The 26,539-nt window shown below is 41.0% G+C and overlaps 1 protein-coding gene and 1 pseudogene across 1 annotated transcript in view; both read left to right on the forward strand.

The window, feature by feature from the left end:
* CUNH3orf70 (chromosome unknown C3orf70 homolog) overlaps positions 1-26,539 on the forward strand; it is a 159,889-nt gene that overhangs the window by 44,991 nt on the left and 88,359 nt on the right. The gene's annotated exons all lie outside the window — the stretch shown is intronic.
* On the forward strand, positions 12,240-12,358 carry LOC143925774 (5S ribosomal RNA; annotated as a pseudogene).

Raw genomic sequence — 26,539 nt, forward strand, 5'->3', positions numbered from 1 at the left:
CCATGTTAAATGGACTGCAGTGCAAATCTGCAAAATGCAAAGAGCACTAAAACTGCATAGGTGTGAATCCAGCTAAAGGAGAAGCATGCCCAGAGCTTTTTTGGCTATGCTTTTCTTGGGGATCAAAGGAGTGCTCTTTGTTTTGCACTCCTGTGACCCAGATTCAGCTAATAGTGGGCTAAAGTCTGCTGTCAGCTAATGTCACCGAGCCGGTCCAGGCTCTGCAGGGATCCCGACAGTAATGTAGGGATCCACCCAGATGCCTGACCGAAAGCTGGGTCAGCCTGCACAGCCTGATGCTCCAGTTAGTGCTGGAGGGGCAGAGCAGAGGCATGTCCCATAAACATTTTGAGGATGGAAGTGTTCATGGGTATCCATTGAATATTTTGGAGATTTGAATTGTTCGTTTTAGATAATATAATATATTAGCAATATTATATTGCATACTAGAATTTTTTTTTTTTTTTTTAAAGGGGTGGTGAACGATTCCTAAATTTCTCACTATTCTCTAAAAAGTCTGTGGATAGCATAAAATGTCAAGCTGTGATGGCGGAACGCATGTCCCAATAAGTGCTATAGAGTATAGATATATTTTCCTGGTTCTGGGAATATATGTGCAAAGACCACAGCTCTGCTAAATGTGAAACTGGCTCCTGTCAACGGAAATACTTTATTGTTGGAACATTTCCCTAATCTTCTATCTTCTCGGAGAGCTAATGTCATAGATGGGTGGATGCCAGGAAATTCCAGCACTGACATAAAATCTTTAGCTGAGACAAATGGTTTATATTAGGCTGTCCCAAAATCCAATCATATGTGGCTTTTAAATGCAGCTTGTTATAATATCTTGTTTCTCTAATGAACTTACTGGAACTAAAAGCTCAATATATGTTTAACTCTATGCCTGTTCATTGGTAGAAGATACAGCAGTTTCAGAAAAAAAACTTTTGATGGTAATTACTAAAACAATTATAAAATATGTACTGTGTAAAAAAATAAATAAATAAATAAATAAAAAAAAATTACTAACTGAAAAAACTTTTTTTTTTTTTAAAGGCAATTTTCACCCAAAAACATTTTCTAGTCTTTCATATATGTACAAAGGTTGTCAAAATCATCCTTTAGTTTTCCAGAGCTTTGAAAGAGTAGCAGTTTGCAGTAATAGGCTTGAATTTCTTACCTCTCATAGGACTGTAAGAAAAGTATTACTATTTTTCAGCCGGATAAGCTAACTATTTGTTCTATATTATAGAGATTTCATTAATCGTATCAAGACCTGGAAATTCATAAGTCAGAGGCAATCCCTCTGCTGGAGTCCCTGAAAATGATAAAAAAAAAAATCAGCATGTGATTCAGTTTGCCAGAAACCATACAAAACTTTAAAAAAATGTGTTCATTTTAAAGTGATTTTGCAGGGATATCATTCTTGAGATACCCCAACAGAATTTTTAGTTTCTAAAGCAAACAGTCTTTGTCTTTATGAAGCTGGTTTTATAGTGCTGCAGTCCTTATCCGTGTCTTTATTATGCAGCATTAAAGTGGAAGTAAACCCTCCTATCATTTTCAACCAAGGAAGCTGCCATCTTTGCCTGTTTAATCTTCGGCTGCACATTAGAGCTGCACGATTCTGGATAAAATGAGAATCAAAATTTATTTTGCTTAGGATAAAGATCACGATTCTTGGCGGAACATCATTTTTCACATTATACAAAAAAATTGGGCTAACTTTACGGTTTCATCTTTTTATATTCATTGAAGTGAATTTTCCCCCAAAAAATTGCATTTGAAAGAACGCTGCGCAAATACAGTGAGACCTACAACATTGCAATGACCGCCATTTTATTCTCTAGGGTCTCTGCTAAAAAAATTTATATATATATATTATAATATATTTCTTTATATTTTTTTTCTAGCAAAAATAGAGTTTTTATCTTGTAAGCAACCTGTGTGAGACAAAGGCTTCGTCTTTTTTAAAGTGTTACTAAATTCAGTAATATGAAAATAGTTCATCCGCCCACCCACAGCTTTATAAATCTTCTTTTTACATTAAAATATTGCCACTATATACCTTTTTTGGATGATCTGTATACCACAGTTACATGATGATAAACTGCACAGTTTCTCCAGTGCTGAGAGTTCAGGTAGGAGCTTTCTCAAGCATAAAAGACACAACATGTGCAGGTCGGTTACCCTGCCTGTTAGCTGGCCTTCCCCGTATAGACAGTGCAGGAGGGGGGGTATCTGTGCATGCAGGATAAAAACCGCTTTTCTACACAATGCAGAAGATTAACCCCTTAAGTTCCACAGTGAGTATACCCAGCATGCTATGCTGCATATACAGGCAGATTTTTCTGTTGTGGGTTTAGTAACACTTTAAGTGGTTAACCACTTACGGACCGCCCCCGACACAGTTTTACATCGGTACTTTGAAGATGAGTATCATTGTTATGGCAGCAGCTAGCTGCTGCTAGCCTCTTCTTCAGCGGGCGGTCCGCTTTCAGATAAAAGTGGTCTCTGCAGCGGATTTGCCACGAGATCACTTTTATCGGCTCCCCCCTCACGCCATGCTCCGGAGCCATCAGTAGCGGTGGAGGCGTATGGATCCTTTTCCTGGCTTGACATGGAGATGAGTGAGGGGAAGATGGCCCCCACCCGTCTCCATATCATTTCAGGGAGGAAGTGACATCAAAACGTCACTTCCACTTTTTTTTATTGCATTTTAGTGTAAATATGAGATCTGAGGACCTTTTTGACCCCAGATCTCATATTTAAGTGGTCCTGTCATGCTTTTTTTTTTATAAGGGATGTTTACATTCCTTGTAATAGTAATAAAAGTGACACAATTTTTATTTTATTTTTTAAACGTCCCGCCGAGCTCACGTGCAGAAGCGAACGCATACGTATACATATAAAAGCAGTGTCCATACCACACATATGAGGTATCTCCGCGGTCGGTAGAGCGAGAGCAATAATTCTAGCCCTAGACCTTCTCTGTAACTCAAAACATGCAACCTGTAGAATTTTTTAAACGTCGCCTATGGAGATTTTGTAATCGTAAAAGTTTGTAGCCATTCCATGAGAGGGCGCAATTTTGAAGCGTGGCATGTTGGATATCAATTTGCCTAACTTTAATGATTTATTTTTTTATTCAAAAAAGTGTATTTTTTCCAAACAAAGTGCGCTTGTAAGACTGCTGTGCAAATATGGTGTGATAGAAAGTATTGCAATGACCGCCAATTTATTCTCTGGGGTGTATATATTATGTTTGGGGGTTCTAAGTAATTTTCTAGCAAAAAAAATGTTTTTAACTTGTAAACAACAAATCTCATTAAGAGGCTCGGTCCTTAAGTGGTTAAACTGCCCTCATTTGCAGACCGAAGTTCATCACTTTGATCTAAAAGAACCAAAGGATACAATGTTTCTTGTTATCTCCATGCTGAACAGTGTTATGATAAACTTTGCCGGCTGCCTTTTCTTTTTTCCCGAAACATGCTGGAAATGTAACCTAAAGCAGTTGTAAACCTCAGACTTGAAAAATGAACAAAGCACATCCCACTATAGTGTGTACTAACCTGTGTGTTAACGCACCACAACAGTGTAAATTCAGCCTAAAGTATGTAAGTAAGTTCACTTTCCAATAGACAGCAGTTGGTCTCCCAATTTCCCCCATCCCTCTCCTTCGGAGCTGCGGATCACCCCAATGTTTACGTAGTTCAGCCTATGCAGTTGATTCCAGTAAGCTTCTATGGCGGTGTCTACAGAGGCAGGAGATCCCCCGAAGATGATGCATTATAAAAGCACGAAAACGGAATACAAAATACACAACTGTTTTTCTAGGCTTCTATAATCATAAGTAAAACATGGACCTTTGGTGGTAAAATTGCTATAAAATAGGCTAAGTGTATAATAAATATAGTCACAATTCTGTAAAGTAGTACATGTTGATAAGGAAAATTGAGCACTGTAAACTACCATTGTATTATCACCTACTGCCTACTTTCAAAGGGCAATTATGCTTTCACTGTATTATGCAGTATCTTCTTTTTATATAAATTCCATTCACAAGTAGCACTTTGTATGAAAGGCAAGGTAATTCTACATACAGGAACTGCTTGACTTTTTAAACTGATAATTTCATTCTCATGTAAATGTTTGTCTTTGTGATGTAGAAAACATCCCAATGCTGCAAAAGGCAAGGCAAGCGTGTGTGTGTGTGTACATATTGATGTCTTTTTTTTTCCCCTAAGAGCCGGTTCACACAGGGGCAGCACGACTTCAATGGCGGCTTGCAAAATTACCTCTGTATAGAAGTCAATGCAAGTCGCCTGAAGTCACCCCAAAAGTAGTACAGGAACCTTTTTCTAAGTTGGAGCGACTTGTCGCTCCTATTAGAACGGTTTAGTATAGTTCAGAACGGGACGCGACTTGTCAGGCGGCTAAGTCGCCCCTGTATGAACCGGCTCTAACAGTATGGTTTATTAAATAAGGGCTAGGGAAAATAAAATACACCAAGACTTGAAATGTGGTTAACAGTTAAGAGGTTTAACAAAATACAAGGAAGGTTCTCTTTTTTTTTTTTATTTATTTATTTATTTTTTTTTTGTGTGTGTGTGTGCAGGAAAAGCTCATGAATTAAATACAAGCTTTATAAAATGTTTGTCTGGGTATTTCATAACATCCTGTCAAGTGATTGCAGCTGTAAAAGGAAAAGCCTTGAAAAACAATTCACATGGTAAAGGGATGACGATGCGTTATGCTGAAGAATAAGCCAATTCTTTACAATGAAATATGACATCCACAGAGCTTTGTATAGATGCAATGCCCACAATCCTGGATTTACACTTGAGGGTGTTTGATTTGAAACCACCTTCTTTTTCTTTTTTTTTTTTTTTCTTTTTTTTTTATATTATGTTTCTCAAGTGTTCAGGCTTTAAGGGTAACTCCACTTATGGAACATTAAAATTTTATATATATATATATATATATATATATATATATATATATATATATATATAAAACCAAAGTGTTAAATACTTTGAAAGAAATATAAACCTGCAGCTTTTCTCATTGGAACACTGATTGTAATAAACTATTCCCTCCCATTTAGTACTAGTTTTCAAAGGACATGGTCAAACAAATGGCTATTTCTTCAGAGCAGCAAAAGGTAGGAATCTACCATAATGTTTGCTAAAATCCCTTCAATATACATTGATTGCCCTGAGTGTTGATTCACACTGAGGCTGCACGACTTGCAGCGTGACTGCCTCAGGCGACCTAGGCACGACCGTTGCGGCGACTTGCAAAACGACTTCTCTATAGAAGTCAATGCAAGTCGTCTGAAGTCGCCCCCCAAAGTCGTACAGGAACCTTTTTCTAAGTCAGAGCGACTTGTGTCGCTCCGGTTAGAATGGTTTCATTGTACAGAACGGTATGCGACTTGCCAGGTGGCTAAGTCACCTGGCAAGTCGTCCCAGTGTGAACCGACCCTGAGGGGATTGTTTTTTTTTGTAAACAAGAGTGGAGTTGCATACTTTTGTTTTTGTTAATGGAAAGCTAGTCGCTAAGAGGAGGAGGTAGTTGTTGGGCGCAAAATCACATCTTATGCAGGCACTACCATTGAAGTTTGTTGCACAATGCAAAAATGCACAATCATGCCCCAAAGAAGTTACTGTACTCTAATGCCGTGTACACACGATCGGATTATCCACCCGTGTGTGGGCTCCGGCGGACTTTTTCTTCCCAAAAGTCCAGCGAACTTAGGAGTTCTGACTCAAAATTGTCTGGCGGACAATCCGCCCGTCTGTGTGCTAGTCGGCCGGACTTTTGAAATGAACGCACTTGCCCACACATGGAGAAAAGTTGGTTCATTTTGAACGTGGCTTCAGGTAGATGAAACTAGCGAAGGAAGTGAATGTCGCTGCCTCCATCGGCGAGATTGACCCCTCGTTAGCCCCATCACCTGGTCCCCCCCAAAGTCCATAGCAGACCCTTATCCGAGCTTGCGGTCAGGAAAGGGCGTGGGGACGAGTGAGCCATACCAGGCCGCGTGCCCTCAACATGGGGGGGGGGGTGCTTTGGGGAAGGGGAGGCCCTGTGGCCCTCCACCCCAAAGCACCTTGTCCCCATGTTGATGGCAACCCTGTCCGTTGGTTGTCGGGGTCTGTGGGTGGGGGGCTTATCAAATTTGGGAGCCCCCTTTAATAAGGGGGCCCCCAGATTCGGGCCCCCTACCCTATGTGAATGAGTATGGGGTACATTGTACCCCTACCCATTCACCTGGGGGAAAAAAAGTACATAAAAAACACAACACAGGTTTTTAAAATACTTTATTAGACAGCCCCCGACTCCTCCGCTATCTTCTGCTAGCTCTTTTACTAGCGGAGGAGCCCAGCTTTCTCCTTCGCCACTTCCGTCCGGGGGTCTTCTTCCGACTTCGGGGGTCTTCTTCCGACTTCGGGGGTCTTCTTCCGACTTCGGGGGTCTTGTCTCGCTCTTCGGTTCTTCTTGCCGGGCCTCTGCTTTCTTCTTCTAGCTCTTTTACTAGCGTTGCTGTTGCCGCTGCCACCTTCTGCTTTTTCTGCTGCTTCTTCCTTCTTCCATATATATATCACACACACACACACACACACACACACACACACACACACACACACACACACACACACACACACACATCTTAGTGTAAACCATGCATGATATTAAATGTAATACCATATAATATATAAAATATCCATTATGCTGGCAAGTTAAAACAATAACAGATGAAAAGTGTTGCACTATATTGAAGTAACCAATGTGTTATGACGCATGTAAAGTGCATGAATGACAGTGCAAAACGTGCATTATATCAAACATATTAAATAATAAAATAAAAATGTCCATTGTCCTGGCAAAGCAAAATCCTGTGATGGTGCTCCAAAGTTGACAACAAACTTGTGCTCCCCCTCTGTGTGAATCTGCTCACTTCAAGGCATATGACAGCACACCTAAGTTTGGTAAAAAAAAATGGCTATGAACCACCCCTGGGTTCTATGTGAATGAAGCTCTTTGGGATCTAGAGATGTCCAGCAGTAAGCTCCTCCATCCATATATAAAAATAGTCTAAATGGTGTTTAACTGTTTTTAAAAACATATTTCTCCCTTCGTCTTTCAGGACAGCACCTGGAGAGAGAACGTAGCTCCACCCACTTTTCCCAGGAAACACTGCAGATTACTTTAAACACCGGACACTTCCACCATGGCCTCAGTTGTAGTGTTTCCTCCGGCCATGGTGGAAGCGCTGCAGGGAACCGGGTGTGCTGCACTTTCTCCAGGTGGGGAGAGTTGGAGGCATGCCGGTTGTTTTTCTTCTTTGTCTGCAGACCTGGCCCAGCTTCCTCCCTTCACGCACAGGGGTTGCTCTGGCGTCCGCTCTCCTTCATACCCGGGGGGGGGGGGGGCGGTTGTTAGACTGGTGGCATGAGGCTAAGGCGTGGCCGTGGTTAGTATCTCGCACCGTTTGCACAGCCTCATGCCTTCCGGGTTCGGATGGCGAGTGCGTCATTCCGGCCGGGGGTGGGACTTCCGATGGCACGACAAGGCTTCCGGTTCCGGCCGCTAGAACACAGGGAGAAGGGGGGTCTCATCCGGCTGACATCACTTCCGGAAGCTGAAAAAGACAGCGGAAATCTAATTTTTTAAGCACTCAGCGCCATTGCATCTTCGCTGATGATGGAGGAGGATCAATCGGTGGTAGCAGGAGCCACGTTGTCAGCCAGGCTCAGGTAAGCAGGGACAGTGGTCTCTGTCATTACTGTTTGGGCCATGTTTTATTTCTCCCTTCCTTGCATCTGAGAGGTCAGATGGGAAGCCTGCAGCATTCTTTTCCTATCACAGTTTCAGGAATAATGCTTATGTATTTTGTTGTTTAGTGAGTCTGTGGGGGGCGGAAAGAGCAGGGGCCTCTCTGAGTCGGATCTGTAAAGCGGCTATGTGGACAAGTTTCTCCACCTTCACCCACCACTACAGGTTGGACCTGCTATCCGCATCGAATCAATCGTTCGGTAGAAAGGTTCTACAGGCGGTGGTCCCACCCTAGACTAGTTACCGGTTAGTCTAACTAGGGTTTTTATTTATAAAAGATCAGTCTGGGTATTCACATCTTCCAGGTGCTGGAAGCACTCATACATCTATTTACCAAAGGCAACCTCTGGATATGACGCTGAGCACGTGCACCCAACGTCTTTGGTCAATCATGGCGAGGCCTGTTCTGAGTGGAACCTGTCCTGTTAAACCGCTGTATGGTCTTGGCCACCATGCTGCAGCTCAGTTTCAGGATTTTGGCAATCTTCTTATAGCCAATGCCATCTTTATGTAGAGCAATAATTCTTTTTTCAGATCTTCAGAGTACCTTGCATGAGGTTCCATTTTGAACTTCCAGTGACCAGTATGAGAGAGTGACATAATAATGCCAAATTTAACACACCTGCTCCCCATTCACACCTGAGACCTTGTAACACTAATGAGTCGCATGACACGGGGAGGGAAAATGGCTAATTGGGCCCAATTTGGACATTTTCACTTAGTGGTATACTCACTTTGGTTGACAGCGGTTTAGACATTAATGGCTGTGTGTCGAGTTATTTTGAGGGGACAGCAAATTTACACTGTTATAAAAGCTGTAAACTCACTACTTTTCATTGTAGCAAAGTGTAATTTCTTCAGTGTTATCACATGAAAAGATATATATTTACAAAAATGGGGGAGGGGGGTGTACTCACTTTTGTGAGATAGAATGTGTATATGTATGTATGTATGTATGTGTATATATATGTATATATATAGATATTTGGACACAGGCACAATTTTCATATTTTTGGCTCTGTATGCCACCAGAATAAAATTTTAAAGTGAAACAATCCAAATGAATTTGAAGTGCAAACTATCCGGTTTAATTGAAGGGGTTGAACATAAATATCAAGTACAAATTTTAGGAACTGCAACCATTTTTTATACACAGTCCCCCCATTTTCTTTAATCGTACATCACGGGGCACAGCAATAGTAATTACTATGTGGGTTATAGTCCACCTTCAGGTGCTGGACACTGGTGCACCCTAAACAGGAAGTTGGCTCTCTATATAGCCCCTCCCACTACTGGGAGTATCTGTTTTTTTCGCCAGTGTCTAAAGCGTTGGTCACGAGTGATGCTGTGCTGAGCTTCTCTGGAGCAATCCTTGCTGGGGCTAGCTATGCAGCTGGATCCATTCAAAGTGTCTTTTAGGCCAAATTGAATGGTACCAGGGCCTCATACCCGAAGAAACAAGGTTTTGCCTGTAACACTTCTCTTTTTAGAGACCTGGACCCCGGGATCCAGTGCTTTTGGTATTGAGGCCATAAAGTTTTACTGGTGGGGTGCTTTTTACAAGTCCATGATTGTGGGTTCCCCGAGGGTCCCAGGTTCCTTAAGGTTTGTTAATGGAACCCACCGTAAAGGGTAAAGATTGGGTCTGTTGGTTTTACCACAGAAAACCCTGTGGCGGGAAAGGTAAGTGAAGTTTTTCTAAGGAATTTTAAAATTTTATTATGAAATGTCTAAAAGTAAAAGTAAATATTGTCATGCCTAAGTGTCACCACTGGGGGCTGTATGGAGCACGTACCTTCTCATGCTTTACTCAGTCACGCTGTGTCACAGAAGCAGCAGACATTTTTCCTCCGGCTAGCAGGCAGACCTCCAGTAAGTTTGGGGGATTTTGTTTCCTCCGGACACCCCCACCTGAGCTGAACTCTTCCCCCTCTTCAAGAGGCTGGGTATAAGGGAGAACTAAAAACAATCGTCAATGCCATTTTCTTTTACCTCCCCTATTCGGCAGCGGCTTCCTGGTCTCCTCCACACCATCCCTCCCTCACTCAGCCGATCCCATCAGACCGGATGCCCGCGCCGGAAAACTTTTTTTTGAAACAGAAAGGAGGGGGCTCGATGCAACAGTGGGGGTGGGGCTTAGTGTGGATTGGGGGCCTCCAATGTTGGAGTGTGTTTTAAAAAAGGAAAAAACTCCATTTATGCTGGCTGCAAAATTGTTGGAGAGACATAAGAGTGAAGAACAGCATGAAAGAGCTTTTATTAATACAGGCATTTCCTATTTGACACATTTACTATTTGCATCAGGCTGAGCATTAATAGCAGCGGCTGTGGCTGGACTATAACTCAAGCAGTGGATGCGATTTCTTCTGGTAGTACCTCTGCTTTGTGCATCGTACTATGGTCAGAAGGGGGGGTTGAAACGCCCCCAAAAAAGAGCTAAAAGGATCTCCCTCAAGCTCTGGAAAGCCTACTCATCTCTACAAATAGGCATCCTCCCCTGAGAGGGGGTGGCTGGTCAGAGTGAGCATCAGGGCCATGAAATGTATGCAACGGTTTTTAACACTGCACCCCGTTGTGTTTAGTGACTTTAATCGCATCCCAGTGTGGGTCAAAATACGACAGGTTCTCTTCCATTACCCAGGACCCTCAAACTGAGGAACTAGGCGCAGGATAAGACTAATTCCCTCAGGAGACCATGGTGAGGCTGATGACTCCTCTTCTGAAGTGTCAAATGTGGGAGAATCAGCTGTTCCAATCTTAAGATTGGTGGTGCAATTTCTTGCTGAATGCACTCCACATTTATGTACCATTAACTGATTGCTTGGGTTCACTAAAGTCTCCTCAAGCCGTGCAGGCCTTTTTCCTGTCCATTCATTGCTGGAAAAGCTTTTTTGCATCCAAGAGGATCACCATTTTTTTGCATCCGAGAGGATAAGCATTTTTTTTTTCCCCTCCTAAAAAGTTTTCATACTTTATTCTATGGTGGAAAAAATTGACTCAGTAGGGTATACCAGCAATTAACGCTGCTATATCCTCTGTGAATAAGATTAACTTGTCCGACAGACAATGCTCAAATGCTTAGGGATCCAACGGATAAAAAAGTGGAATTCCTATTGAAAAAATAAAAACACTTTTTTTCCCTCTGGCAGATTGAGTGTCTCAGCCTACGTTGATAGTAATTGCTTAACCATTGAGAGACCAGTTTAAACAGGTGTTCAAGGTTATCCTGCTCAGCAGGCCCAGGAGGCAGCTTTATGTTTGCAATAGTAGTTATGAGAGATTATATCCTTCAGGCCTTGTGCCCTTCGCTAAGCTCCTTGTAAGAAGCTCCTGGCTAGTCTTCCTTTTTGCGGTGAAACAGCTATTTGGGGTTGTTTTGGATAATACATTCAAAGAAATTCTTGTGGAAAACGCCCCTTTTAAAAAAAAAAGGAGTAAATGTATTTTCGTTTTAAAGCTCCATCTCCTGTGCCAGAGGCATCAGCCTCCAGGCAGTCATGGCGGCTTCCATCTTCGGGCTCAATCAAATAGGGGGAATTCTTCTGCAGTTCTCAAGGATCTGGCAGGAAGAGCGTTGATACAAATTCCTCAATAACTCCAGGGTACAAATTGGAGTTCCAAGAGTTCCCGTCTCCTTGTTTTCTCAGATCAAACGTTTCTTTTTTTTCACGGTCCGAATGGACATTCCGGGTCTCAAAAATCTAAATTCAGTTCCTGAATATAACCACACACTTTTCATATGGCGTCAATCGAAATCAGTTATCTCCATCCTACAAGGAAGAGAACTTCTGGCATCAATCGACATCAAAGATGCATACCTCCATATGCCTATTTCCTCACTCACTAGTAATATCTACTTTTCAAGGTGGAAAATTCTTCATATTCAGTGTGTAGCTCTGCTTTCCGGTCCAGCTACTGCATCTTGAGTGTTTACAAAGGTTCTGGGCTCTCTTCTAGCCAGATTAAGGGCCCAAGGTATAACTATTATGGTTTACCTAGTCGCACTGTTCTTGATAGAGCAATCCGTAGCCTGCTTAGACCAAAGTATGGTCACCACATTTGACTACCTGGAATATCTAAGTCGGATTCTCAACCTAGGAGAAATCTTCTTTAAAACCATGAAGAAGGCTAAAATACTTGGGTCCGATCATAGGTACACCCAGAAAAGGGTATTCTTACCCCAGGCAAAGATCAGCACCATAAAGGAACTGATTTAGGTGGCCGAAGCAAAATGAATTTCTTCTATTCAACTTTGCATGAGGCTGTTGGAAAAGATGGTGGCTTCATTTGAAGCCATTCCTTATGCTCATTTTCATTCGAGACTGCTGCAAAACGGTATCCTATTGGCTTGGAAAAAAGGGTTCAGGCTCTACATTTCTAATGTGTCTGACTCCAAAGCCTATGGCCACATCACCCTGATAGCGCCCGATCTCATCTGATCTTGGAGGCTAAGCAGGGTCGGGCCTGGTTAGTACCTGGATGACCGACCACCTGGAAATACCAGGTGCTGTAGGCTGGGTGCCCTGAAGCCTCAGTTTATGGTTAATATCCAAAAATCTACTAAGGGGAAAAGCCTTCCTTCAGTTACCTGGGAAGTGGTAACAACATATCCTAACCTTCTTTGCTTAGGTTGGGGAACAGTCCTGGAAGAGGTAACTGTCCAAGAGAAGTGGCCCAGATCAGATGTGGCCTTGCCCATTAACATTTTATAAATTCAGGCAGAGCTCTTGGTCCTGAGGGCCTAAACGTTCAGTTGATGGTATTATCCTGCCTGGATTCATTCCAAAAGTGCCACAGCAATGGCCTATATTAATCACCAAGGGGGCACAAGAAGTTGTATGGCCCAGAGAAAGGTGAATCATATTCCATCTTCAAGAGAAAACAATGTACTTTGCCTATCGGCGGTCTTCATTCTAGGAATAGAAAATTGGCAGGCGGACTACTTGAGTCGCCAGCAGTTGTTCCCGGGAGAATGGTTCCTTCACCCCAATATCTGCCTGTCAATATGTCAAAAATGGGGGATCCCAGACATAGATCTGCTTGCGTCCAGGTTCAACAAAGAAATAGACAACTTTGTGTCAAGAACAAAGGATTCGCTAGCATGTGGAATAGATGCCTTGCTATTCCCGTGGAATCAGTTCTCACTGATTTATGCATTCCTCCCTATTCTGCCTGCGTCCACGGCATCTCAGGATCAAGCAGGAAGGGAAGTCGTTGATTCTTTTGGCCCCCAGTGGGGCCCAGGAAATCTTTGTATGCAGAGATTGTGAAGATGGCAGTCTCTCGCAAGGTCTGGTGTTCCATCCCACTTTACAAACACTAAATTTAACAGTCTGGCTATGCCTGTGTCCCGTGATGTACTTCAAAAGAAAAGGATTTTTACAGGTAAGCTGTTATAAAAATCCTATTTTCAGGGGCTCAAATGTGATTGGACAAATAAAAAGAGATGTTGCTGCCATCTCTCTGATGGATTTGTTTCATTTTTGAAGCCTTACAATGGCCTGTTTCACTTGCATGGACAGCTCCTTTTAAATGCATGATGTAGGTTCACAGCAATAGATTTCAAATTCAAATACCACACTTAGAATTAACTCCCAGATCTTTTACCTGCTTAATTGATGAAGAAATAATGAAGGCATAGCCCACACCTGGCCATGAAACGGCATTTTAAGCCCATATCCATTTTATATAACCATAGCTTGAATATGTTTTGGTAAATACCTGAAAAAAATGTAAATTGTGCCTGTGTGTGTGTGTGTGTGTGTGTGTGTGTGCGTGTGTATATATATATATATATATATATATATATATATATATATATATATATCAAATCTATCCAAGGAGATAAAATTATATATATATATATATATATATATATATATATATATATATATATATATATATATATATATATATATATATATATATAATATATCTCCTTGGATAGATTTGATCACTCTGCATGATGTGCATTTTACATCCATAATATGACTATTTTTGATTTTTGTAGAGCTCTTAAAAGGTCAGCAACAATTACTGCTGAAAGATTCAAGCACATTTTTAATTAGGAAGCACTAGATCTTGGCAAAAGATGTATTACCCACTTACTCATTTAAAATTCAATTGCCTTTTTTTTTTATTATTAGCTTTATAGACAAGCATACAATAATGCCATACTTTGGAAAGTGTTTTGGATGGTACCTACAATGCATCCCTTCTCCTTGTAACCCTTTGGCTCACTTTATCAATGAACTGAATTTTATTTAATTTTTAAAATTTCCTTTATTTTGACTCCTTTAATCTCCCACACGCAATATCATGCTATATTTATTTTTTTATTCTAAGTGTTAAGGGAACTATAATGGTTTTGAGACCATGTTTTTATGGCTTATATTTTATGTATTTTTTCACAGTTTTTGTACAGTCTGTTTTTCAAATTAAACATTTAATTTGACCACCTGAGGAAGTCACGTGACTGTGATGACACGCGTTGGGTGGAGCCGGGTGCCGCTGCTGAAACTGGAAGTGACATGGGTGCAGCAGAGCCCCGCTGTCATTATTAGCTGTTGGTTTTTTTAAATCTAAATTTTATATGCAGTGATGAGACCGCGGATTTAAAGGGCCATACACCCAAATGTGTGAAGTAGCCCAGGACATCAAGGAGTGCGTTGGAGGAGGAGTACAGAGGAGCCTATTTCTTGTACCCCAAAGTGGGGAAAGCATGATTTGACCTGGAATGGTGGTGGGAGTCGCTGAATATAATTTTTAATAAAACGGCACAAAGTGTGGATTATTTAAGTGTGTTATGAACTATATCACAATTTGGATTGAGAAGGACACTTTTTTTTTCATTTCAATATTCTGTATACTATGGTTTGGATGTGATCAGTGTATTACTATACACATACTGTGTACTACACTATTGGGACACTAAGAAAGTTTCGATTGTATATGCTTTATCAGAAGAGATTATGATCACATTTAAAGGGATAGGTGCAGCAACGTTTGTTTATTTAAAGATTTAATATGTGAGCATTACTAGTCTAAGCACTGCTAAAACTATATATGCCTTACATTTTTTTCATGTGTATGTAATGGCAAGAAAACATTTATTATATCTATTCAATGCTGGCCATACATTATACAAGTTTCTTTTCGATTTACCAAAACCATATAATATGAGGTCAGACCTAAACACTTTCAATTTGGATGAAATCAGGCAGGCCCTTGCACTACATAGTTGAGGGTAAGTCTAAAGCAAACTGAACAAGAAAATTGTATAATGTATGGCCAGCTTTAGACACCTTCCAAGTACATAACAATAGCTGTTGATGTGCCAGAAATTCAGTGTCTTCCTACCTTCCTCTTTGATAGGACAATACCACTCTTAATTCCTAAGCACGTGGTGGCATCCCTGCCTACATTTTTTTTAATGCATTACATAGAGCACAGGCCCCCCTCCTCATCTTTATGGCCCATTCTCATGCACAGGCAGAAAGCACAGTAAGACTTCTGGCAAAATCAAATGAAACAGAGTGCCAGACTAAGTGCAGTAGCTTTTATTAAAAGGCAATTGGCAGCTTACTTTTAGCTGTAAGAACAATGCATGTCTCCATGATTTAAAACACTGCTCTTCGTGAGTCCGCAAGGTGGATGGTCAGGATGCTGCTGGGCCCACCAACAGGATCAGATGCCGCTGTAGGATGTGCCAGGTAATGCCGAGAACCAGGCTTGAACACACATGGATACTGGACCAGACGTGATGTCACCGTGGACAGGGCATGAAGCGGAGGGGTGTGGTTATGTGTTTCAAAGCCCTGCAGCTTCTTCCTCAAACCATGTAGTGCCAAGGAAACCATGCAAATATATTCCCACTATGAGGGGAACCAACAAGCGGGTAATAGGCTATAAACATACAATGAAAAAATCTGTCATGCAGAGGGAGGCCTTTCTTGCCAAATCAACAGATATTATTTGTACTTCATAAACAGAGACATTACACACATTTCAGTGTTATATTTAGCATAACAAAAGGGAGCAAGTAGAAAGAGTTTACGGTTATGATGTACATGCATTTTAATGCAAATTATTAAATGTCTTCAGCTTGTTTGCAATCCCGTATAAAAATGTAAATCTGATAAGAGCTCATTGTGTTATCCTTATCTGGTTAAGGAATAGGCACTGGCAGGGTTATCAAGAATACTGTATAACCTTCAAAGATCCATATCCATACATAAGCAAGTATTTTATATCTCTGCTGTGCTTGCATATCGGATATCCAGGACAGAGTGTTCAAAGATGTTGCATACCTCTACCAGAACATCTATCTTATTTTCAGCCCTGGAAAATGTGTGTATATAATACTGGTGGGGTGATGTAAATGTAAAGATTCTTTTTCGGTTATATAAAAGACAGCCATGTGCAGTGGTAGCAATAAACAAATCAACATACATAAGTTGGAGTATATTTTAGGGAGTTTCTATAGGCTATAAACTGCTGTATAGAGGCTAAGAGTTACACGAGACCCTGCTTACATCCTGTCAGATTTTAGGACACTTTCCCAAATTATTTTTCAAGTCCATAAGGATCAGTGTATTTCCCATAGCCGTCAAGACTGACATGATGCAGAGATTGTCAACTCTGTTAGGAACTTGCAAACTGCAATCTGAATTTTTTTTAAATGGGTTGGGAAAGAATATTACTCCCTGTATGGGTAGGTTTTACAGTTGGGCATACATGAGCTCTCCACATTACAGAAGTCGTCATCTGGGAAAAGTTCCAATTAAGTGATCTACAAAATGTTACTTAATTTTTTTCATATAGAACAAGATGTTTATAGCTCGGCCACTTGCATAACTAAGTATATCATGTATGGTATTATATGATTTTGTGTGAGTAGATGAGAAAATAGTCATCTGTATTAAATTAGTTGACTCAGCATCTCCAAGGCTAGCTCTGTACACAGTGTAGCTTTTTCAGTATTGACCAAATTCAGAATCTCATACATGATTAAGCAGCAGCCCTAAGTGGGGTGGTTGAACACTTGCTTTATTTTTTTTTATTTTAGCTTCTCAGTGCTGGCCTGAAGAGTTTCCAATTCAGCAGGCATTTCGATGCCCAGGCCATATTGAGCATGTGGTAGAAAACTTGACAATGTAACAGTCACTCCATTTATTGGCGTATAACACACACTTTTCCCTCTGAAAATAGAGTGCAAATAATGTGTGCATGTTATATGCCGATATTTTAAAGGGAAAAAAAGCCAATTGGGGGAGGGTGCCAGGCAGGCAGATCCTGGGAGCAGTGCACAGGGTGTGCCATGCCCAGGGGCAAAGGGGGGGACACCCAGGGAAGAGGGGGGCAAGCGCCGCCTGATTACACAGAGCCAGGATCTCCTGCTTACCCGATGGTCTCTGTCATAGGAAGTCCCGCCTCCTGGACCGGCTCCTCAGATAGCACACTGGTCCAGTGCAAGGATGTGTGACGTTTATAATAGAAGCCGGTCTAGGAAGCAGGACATCGTATGACAGCGGCCGTCAGGTAAGCGTGAGATCTGTGTTCCATGTAATCCGGCGGCTCTCCGCTCTCAAATCCCCATGTGGATGGGCACTGGTGAGGCTGCATTGATGAGCACTGATCAAGCGGGGAAAGCAGTGGTCCCACCAGGAGAAGACGGTGATCATTGCTAGCAGCTATTGCAGCCGCTAGCAATAATCGCAGGTAAATCTGACAGCTGGTTGTACCCAATTTGATTGAACTTGGTACATTCGGCCCACCCATACATGGTTCAACCAATCTATGGCCAGCCCAAGTGTCTCCCCAGCACAGGGCATCATGCTGAGGTAGTTTATTTACAGGCTACAGCTAACAAGAGGGTTAAAAAGTATTTCACAAGCTTAAGAGTTCAAGCGGTCTTTATAGTTTGTCAATTTTTTTTAATGCCAGTAGCCCTTAGAACTGCATGATTCTGGGCAAAATCATGCAAAATTTTTTTTTTTTTTGCTTAGACTAAAAATATCACGATTCTCGCAATGTCAAATTTTTCACATTCTACAAAAAAAATTAGGCTAACTTTGCTGGTTATTTTTTTATTATTATTTATTTATTCATTGAAGTAATTTTTTCCAAAAAAAAATGCATTTGAAAGACCACTGTGCAAATACAGTGGGACATAAAATATTGCAACAACCACTATTTTATTTTCTAAGGTCTCTACTAAAAAGATATATATAATGTTTGAGGGGTCTCAGTCATTTTCTAGCAAAAAAAAAAAAATTACTTTAACTTGAAAACAACAAATGTCAGAAAAAGGTTTAGTGCTTAAGTGGTTAAACTTTCCTCATTTACACATGAAGTCTATTCCTTTGACAAATTGTTGCAATGGGGGTTATTTACGAAAGGAAAATCCACTTTGTGCTACAAGTGCAAACTACATATGCAAAGTGCACTTGAAACTGCACTGAAAGTGCACTTGGAAGTGCAGTCGCTGTAGATCCGAGTGGGAAATAAACAGCATTTTAGCTTTCACACGATTGGATGATAAAATCAGCAGGGCTTCCCCTCATTTCAGATCTACTCCTCAGATTTACAGCAACTGCACTTTCAAGTGCACTTTGCTCTAGTAGTTTGCACTTGCAGTGCAAAGTGGGTTTGCCTTTTGTGAATGACCCCCCATGTTTATACTTAAGTTCCATAGCTAAAGAATGTTGTGATTCTTGGCAGACTGCCCAGTTTTTTTCTTCCTTTCTTTTGATGGCTGTGGCTTCAGAATAGTAGACAATTCTTTGCATAGCAAGAATTGTGAAACACTTTTGTCAAGATTGCAGTGAGGAAAAAATCGCAAGGACGTTTCTTGACAATTAATTGTGCAGCTCTTGTAGCCCTGTTTAAAGTAGTCTATGAAGCACATCCAAATAGCTAAAAGACTTACAAGAGGGCTTTAAAAAGGTTGCTTGATTATTTTAAAGTCTTGTACACACTTGGGGAGGATAAATCTCTTCAGACAAGTGCTCACAAGCTAAGATGTAAAAATGTATGTGTGCGCTTGGCCTTAGCGTGGCATAGCTACTCACATAAAACAGTTGATGAATGCCAGTGTGAGCAGGCTCCAACTTTTTATTCGAATGTGAAAAACCGCAGACTCACCAACATCTTATTTTCTTTTGACGGTGACAAAGTAACAATCCCAAATAATTATAGTTCGCTGTTTGCACTGTATGAATTCATTTAACAAATTAGCATGTTCTGACTTTCCCAGTCTATTTGCTGGTTAGATTTGCTGAGATGCTATTTAGAGCATTTTTTGGAAATTGTGAAAATACCTGTAATTAATATAATTCTATCCACAAAGGCACAAGGTTACAATGTATCGGGCACTGAATGCATTGCTTTGTGGCTGGATATTTAAATTGTGTATTCAAAGACTTGAAAATATGGATGATCCAAATAAATGCATTGATGTTCAGCAGCTGCCTCTTAAGTGTAATTTTAACTGCTCATTCCTGTGCCAGTCCTGCTGGCAAACTGTAAAACATAATAAAGTAAAACACAATTGTTAATACAAGCATTTAATGGAGCAGTAGAATCGCATCCAATTTCAGACACAGTGCGTGGATTCCTAACTGCATGAACATTGTATTTCCATAACAACCATATACTTAGAGGCGTGCCAGCAATATATTGTAGAAATTAATCTACGCATAAAAAGCTTGAATAGCATAGCATTTTATATGGTTTGTCAATTAAAAGATCTAGCTTATAGCCAATAAAGCATTAATGTGTATGTGAAAACAAAATTAATAAAAAAAAAATTAAAAATGCAGTACCTCTCTGCAATATTCTCTGCAATATACGCATATTTTCCTGTATTTTACCCCTGTAAACACCCTGTAGGTAAAGAAAAATGGCTACTCACCTGTCAGAAATGCATTGACAACACAGTTTTGTGGACTGAATGTTTCAGCCTTGCTCAGTGTCTTTCAGCCACTCTCAGATCTCAATAACAGGCTAAATCCCAGTACACACTGCAAGCTTTTGTTTTTTCGTACAACCCAACGGGCTGAAAAAAAAAAAAAAAAAAACACAGACAGATCACCATGCCAGCACAAGCAATATTGGTGCAGAGATTTTCCTTGCTTTGTCTTTGTATTCTGATGGGGACTCCCCCCACCAGAATACACTGATCAGCACTTGCAGTCATTGCCCGCAAGTGCTTTATTGGATGCTATTTTTTCCATCATTCCCCTTCGTCGTCAGATCGGCTTCTGTTGGAGAGACAGCTGTACACACTGACTGAAAGTCGGACAGTTCCTGCTGAACCACTGATTCTCAGCCAGTGTGTACCCAGCTTAAAGCAGAACTGGGGGATCGGCTAAAAATCTACCATTTGTACACCTCCATACACAAAACACCAAACCGTTAGTACATTTGTAAAATTCCTTAGCATTGAAGAGAAAGGTCTAACTGAATTTTCAGGAATTCAGCTCTTTGTAATTCAAAAATAACAGCATCTTCTCTGATAAAGAGGAGTGGTTACAGTAGTGATTACATCATATCCTCTCCGCTCTCTCTACACTATAATGAAACTACACTTCCCATCATGCTTTCTGAATTGCAGTGAATGTGGAAGGGTACACTAGGCCTGTAAATGTTAAATGTGAACACTTCTACATAAATCACACTATTCAGCAACACACAGCAGGATAGGTAGGTTACATCCTTATAAATGCAAAGCATGCATTTTCAAAATGTTTAGTTCATTCTATCCTCTAATCTATTCTATATCCCCCTTCCAGGTTTTCTATTACTGTTTGTGCTGCTATCTTCATGTGCGATTTTCCCCCCCACTCCAGCCACAACAGGAGATAAACATCTTGCCCTTGGCTTTATGTAATCATTACCAAACTGTCGATATATGCCCATATTTATTTTTTACTTTCTGTATTTTGCTGTAATTCAGTATTATAAATATTCCACCTCCTGCTGTAGCTTTGAGATCTTTCTAACAGCAATCAGTGCTTGAATTGAGTATATGAGCACATCCCTAGCTGTAACACCGAAAGAAAGAGCCGGGACATGCTTCTTTACATCAGCATGTGGCACCAGTAAATATCAGCATGAGAAAACAACAAAAGTGCAGCGCTAACTTGCTAACCAGTAACACAATAATGTTGGAACCCTCTAATGTATGAAGATCTAAATGAACTTTAATATCACCACAATACCGGTCTCTGTTATATGTAACTTCACATATAACAAACATCAAACTGAAAAAGAAATAAAAAATTGAACTTTTGCAGTAGAAACCTCTTCTACAGATATTTGACAGTGGACGGTGTCAGTAAAGCAGTGTCCACTGCTTATGAGTGTAGCCCCATCAGTGCAGCTTATCGGTGCCCATCTGTGTAGCCCCATCAGTGCAGCATATCATTGTGGCTTATTAGTGCCCCATAATTGCAGCCCTATCAGTGCTCATTGGTGCGGCTTCATCAATGCAGTTCCATCAATGGCGCCTCATCAGTGCCCATCAGTGTACTCTATCAGTGCAACTTATTAGTGCTCATCAGTGTAACCTATCGACGCCCATCCATGTAGCCCCATCAGTGCCCCTTAGTGCAGCAGGGATCACAGTAAGAATCCTGAGGATTTCCGGCCGGCTCACACAAAGCGGGGATCTCCTGCTGTGAGTCAACTGGTATATCAAATGCTGACTGCTGTCAAAGTCCCGCCTCCTGGAACAGCATTGGACCAGTGTGCTGTCTATCATAGGAGCCGGTCCAGGAGGTGGGACTTTGACAGCGAACTGTGTTTTATATACTGGCTGTGTCACAGCGGGAGATCCCCAACTCTATGCGATCTGGCTAGAAACCCTCACTTTTCTTACTGTGATACCCCTGCAGTAGTGAGAAATGGCTGGCAGGTGGGTGGCCGGTGGGTTGGGGGTGGTGATATGGCATGCTTGCAGGGAGCAAGGGAGGAAGACCCCACCTCTATTGGGCAGTACAGACTGGTGGTCTTTGAGTCCTATCCACCCACTACAGTAATCGGTGATGGAAGTACAACCCTACACTACAAATGGGGTGTGCCAAGACTGGAGGTATGGTAGGAATGGCAGCCCCCCTTTTTACAGAGCAACTAATGAGCTAAGAAGAAGATGGATGGCATATTCGGTAAAGGTAGATCAGCAACAATGACATGGAAAAACATTTTTGCCTGGAGTTCATCTTTAATAATTTTGTTGTACAATAAAAAACTAAAAAGAGCCAGTGTGGCTTAATATACTCTTTGCAATAACACAGGACGTGTGTAGAAGAGACAGGACAGTTTTGTGTCCAATGTCAATTACTAAATAGATCAAAATGCAGCAAAAAATAGAAGTTAATTGTTCGGGTTTACATACATTTTAAAGCTGGAGTGTAGTGTTCACTAAACCGCCCCACCCTCTCTGGGCCCTTGTTGGTTATTGTTGACACCACTAAATACCTGATAGAAGGATTTCAATTACTGAGCTATACAACCTTCCTACCAAGGACTTATATTGAAAAAAACAAGTCTTCTCAGCAGTATCAAATTCATGCAGAATATGCTATGATTTAGCAAAACTGAGCTTAATATGTCATTACCTTTTCTAATTTTAATTCAGTGGAAGCAGCAGGATAGCTAAATTTAAAACTATTATGAAGATAATAAGAAATCCTAGGGAAACAGTGCTACTTGGTGACAGCATATGTCAAAATGTTAAAATCCTGTAGGTATGAAGTATCTTCCAGTTGTAAGCATAAACCTTTGATACATTTTGAGTTATAGCGGTCTGCTATATGCTGTTATATAGTCTAAAAAAATTGTGACACCCGTACTGTGTACAGAGGAAGAAAAAACGTGCGCACAGAATGGTTGTGAGACAATTCTCTTGTCTATTCAATAACTTAAAACGACTTTAGTGTAGTTAAGAGATAAGGTTAGATCACACATCAGTTGCCTAGAGCAATACAGTTCTATGCCTAAAGCTGGCCAGCCATGGATCAAAATTCTGCTGGTTCAGAAGGGACCGGGCAAGCTTCGATCCATGCATGGGCAGGCTGGTTCTACTGAAGTTGATCCATCCATACAAATATAAATCATTCAGAACAGGCACTTGTAGAAGAAACTTAAAGAAGAAGTAAACCCATGGGTTTTACTACCTCTTTATTCCCCTGCAAAGTAAAAGCATAATGGGCTACTATGCATCGCATACTAGCCCATTATGTGGCACTTGCCTGAAAACTAAGCCCGCAATGTTCCCTCTGGTGGAAGCATCCATCTTCCAGGGCTGCGGTTTCTGGCCCTGTGACTGTCTGGAGCTGCATGATGACACTCCCGCAAACGCACACAGAAGCCGCCAGTCATGGCACATGCTGGGGAAGAAACCGCATGGAGGGCCGTTTCTTCACTGCGCATGCATCTGTGACATAATCTGCGCACTAAATGGCACACGTTTAAGAGATTTTCAGTGCATATAGGTAAGCCTTATTATAGGCTTACCTATATGTAAAAATGTCTTGGGGGTTTACAACCACTTTAACATCCGAGCTAGGTATTGTCCCAAAAAGGATCTGTGTATTTTTGATTATTTTATTAACCCTTTTTGATCTTAGTGCTTCTCTGAGATAGTAAAGGATGATTTCAACTATAAAGTGTGAGTCTATCTGAATCGATAACCACAAGAATACTATAGGGACAAACGACTTCTGAAAAAAAAAAAAAAACACTTTTTCTTGCAAGATTATAATTTCTCCTTGTTTGCTTTTTAGTTAGTTTGAGCTAAATAAAACAACATGCCCTTTAGTTTTCATCTTGTATATTTTCCTGATGTCACAACAATATATATTGTAACAATACCTTCTTATCATACAAAGATGTCTGTAAATTCTAGTTTTCTGGTAAGCTTACCACTGTACCCAGAAAGGGAATAGACCTAGCCTTTCAGAGTCTGCACATATTAGAAAGGTAAAAAACAAAAACCATATAAACAAAAAAGGAAAATCGCCACCCAGATCAAAAACTATAAAAAAAAAAAGTTGGCTGCAGGTGCCATCTATCCTAACAGCGTGTGTAGATGTGACACAAGGATTGTCAACAACTATACAACAACTCAGAAATCATAATTCAAGTCATCTCAATATTGCACCCTAATTTCAATGATACAGGTACAGTAAATCTCCTTAAAGAAGGACCTAATAAACAGTTTTTCCCCTTACTGAGTGCATTCTTTTCACTTTTAAGAACATGTAAAGTGTTTGTAAACCCCCCCCCCCAAAAAAATAAATAAATAAAAGATCCTGTTTCCTTATAGCAGATTAAACAGCACAGTGCTTGTGCTATCTAATCTGCCCCTCTAAACTGTTAAAAAAAAACAAAAAAACTGGTGGCTGATCATGCCACTTCCTGTGTCCTCCTCAGCGAGTTGACCACAATAATCATGGCTGCTGAGCCCTGACTACCCTGGTCAGCTTACGTGCCTTCCTCATCCGCAGCTCTCCTCTGTCCTCCTCACCCTCCCTCTCTGCCTGTCAGCTCCCATTTCTGTGTCTTGATGTCCGCCCCCCCCCCCTTTCTGTCGCTATTCGTAATAAAAAAAACTTTACAAAATATCCTACCAGTCCCTCTCCTTTATCCATCAATAACTCACTCTGTAAGTGTTTGTTTAAATAGATGCTTCTAAATACTTTTTCCCAGTTATCTTCAGGCCGGTCACATCTTTTTAAACAAACACTTAGAGTGAGTTGTCGCCAGATAAAGGAGAGGGACTGCCAGTGAAAGACGTTTTAAGGGTTACAACTACTTTAGCCACTTGCCAACCAGCCACAGGTTGGCTCTATTGCGCAAAATTGCATACCTGTTTTCCATTTTGTGACGGGGCGCGCGCCGATTGGCCAGAGGGGGAGCCAATCAGCGGTCCGGCAGACGTGATGTCTGCCGGTCACCCGCGATCACTCCACAGAAAGCCAGAATGGGGATCTGCTTTTGTAAACAAGGCAGAGCCCCATTCTGACATGGGAGAACACAGTGATCTTGTGTTTCTGCTAAGCAGGAACAGGGACCTCTTTGTTCATCCAGTGAGTCCATCCCCCACATAGTTGATAAGCACCCCCTAGGGCCACACTTAAATCTTTAATCACCCCTGGTGTTAACCCCTTCCCTGTCAGTCATTAGTACAGTAACAGTGCATATTTTTAGCACTGTTCACTGTAATGTCAAAGGTTCCCAAAAAAGTGTCAGGTGTCCGATTTTGTCTGCTGCAATGTCACAGTCCTGCTAAAAATTGCTGATCACCGCCATTACTAGTAAAAAAAAAAAAAAAAAATAAGTAAAAATGCCATAAAAATATCCCTTAATTTGTAGACGTGATAACTTTTCCGCTAACCAATCAATATACGCCTATTGGGATTTTTTTTTACCAAAAATATGTAGCAGAATACATAGTGGTCTAAGTTTATTTTTTTTTGTTTATAGTACAAAAAAATAAAAAACACGAGGCGATCAAATACCACCAAAGGAAGGCCGCACGACCGTACAATTGTCAGTTAAAGTAACGCAGTGACGTATCTCAAAGAAAGGCCTGGTCATTAAGGGGGTAAAATCTTCCAGAACTGAAGTGGTTAATAAGCTCATGTTAAATTAAATATCATGCCACCGTTTCATTCAAATCTAGCGAAGCAAATATGCGATAGAACGGAATAAAAAAATCGCAATAAGCGTATATTGATTGGTTTGCGCAAAAGTTATAGTCTACAAAATAGGGGATAGTTTTTAATGGCTTTTTTTTATTAGTAATGGCGGCGATCTGCGATTATGCTGCATGGTGGGAACCGTGTGTGTAAGTCGGCATCCCTTAGAGGGAAATTTTGCATTATATTTTTGTCTTCAACTCCATTTCGGAGGAGTCCCACCAATAGCACTCTTCCCATTCACTTTTAAGCAAGCTAGGAGTGGTGTGACATCACTCCCTGAAGAGGCTAATATGGCAAAACATATGTCGGAGCAGAGGAGCCTTCATTCCAGGTTCTGATTCCACATCCTATCTAAGGCTTGGCCTTAGAGACGGAGACTTCACACTATCCCTTTAGGACTAGCCGACTTGCAAATGCTGATTACACCTGGTGCCCAGATCGGCACTGTAACATGTAATCGCCATTGGTTGTTGTCATTTTCCCATCCTAGTTTCATCTCGAGGGGCCAGTGGAGTGGATCTGTGCTGTCAGTGGAATCAATTGGTATTCCAGAAGTGCTGTTTGACCTTCTTGTAATTCTCTGGTGAGTCGCCAACCATCTCTTGAGCACTTGTGGTGAAGATTTTTGTATTTGCATTTTTGATTCACTGAAAATCACTTCCCGCAGCATTTGGTGACCTGTTCACTTTTAAAGGGGAAGCTTCCATTATGTTCACTGATTTCACAGGGCGCCAGTCATTCTTTTTCTTTTTTTTTAATTAGTGAAGCCCGTACTATATGCACAGCAAGAGAAACATGCACACAGGCCTCGATTGCTTTCAGTCCAAAATTTCAGACTAATGCTTAAAGAGACCATGTCACCAGACCATTTAGTTTAACAAAGATTGTCCCATGAGTTTATATGCACATTTAATGTATATCGTGCAACATATTTACCTGTAAAATCCTCCATTATGTAGACACCCAAAAGCCCAGAGACTGCGGCTAGG

The sequence above is a fragment of the Lithobates pipiens genome, unplaced genomic scaffold, assembly GCF_037356315.1.
Source record: "Lithobates pipiens isolate NorthernLeopardFrog02 unplaced genomic scaffold, aLitPip1_a1.2 Scaffold_22, whole genome shotgun sequence".
Classification (NCBI taxonomy): Eukaryota; Metazoa; Chordata; class Amphibia; order Anura; family Ranidae; genus Lithobates; species Lithobates pipiens.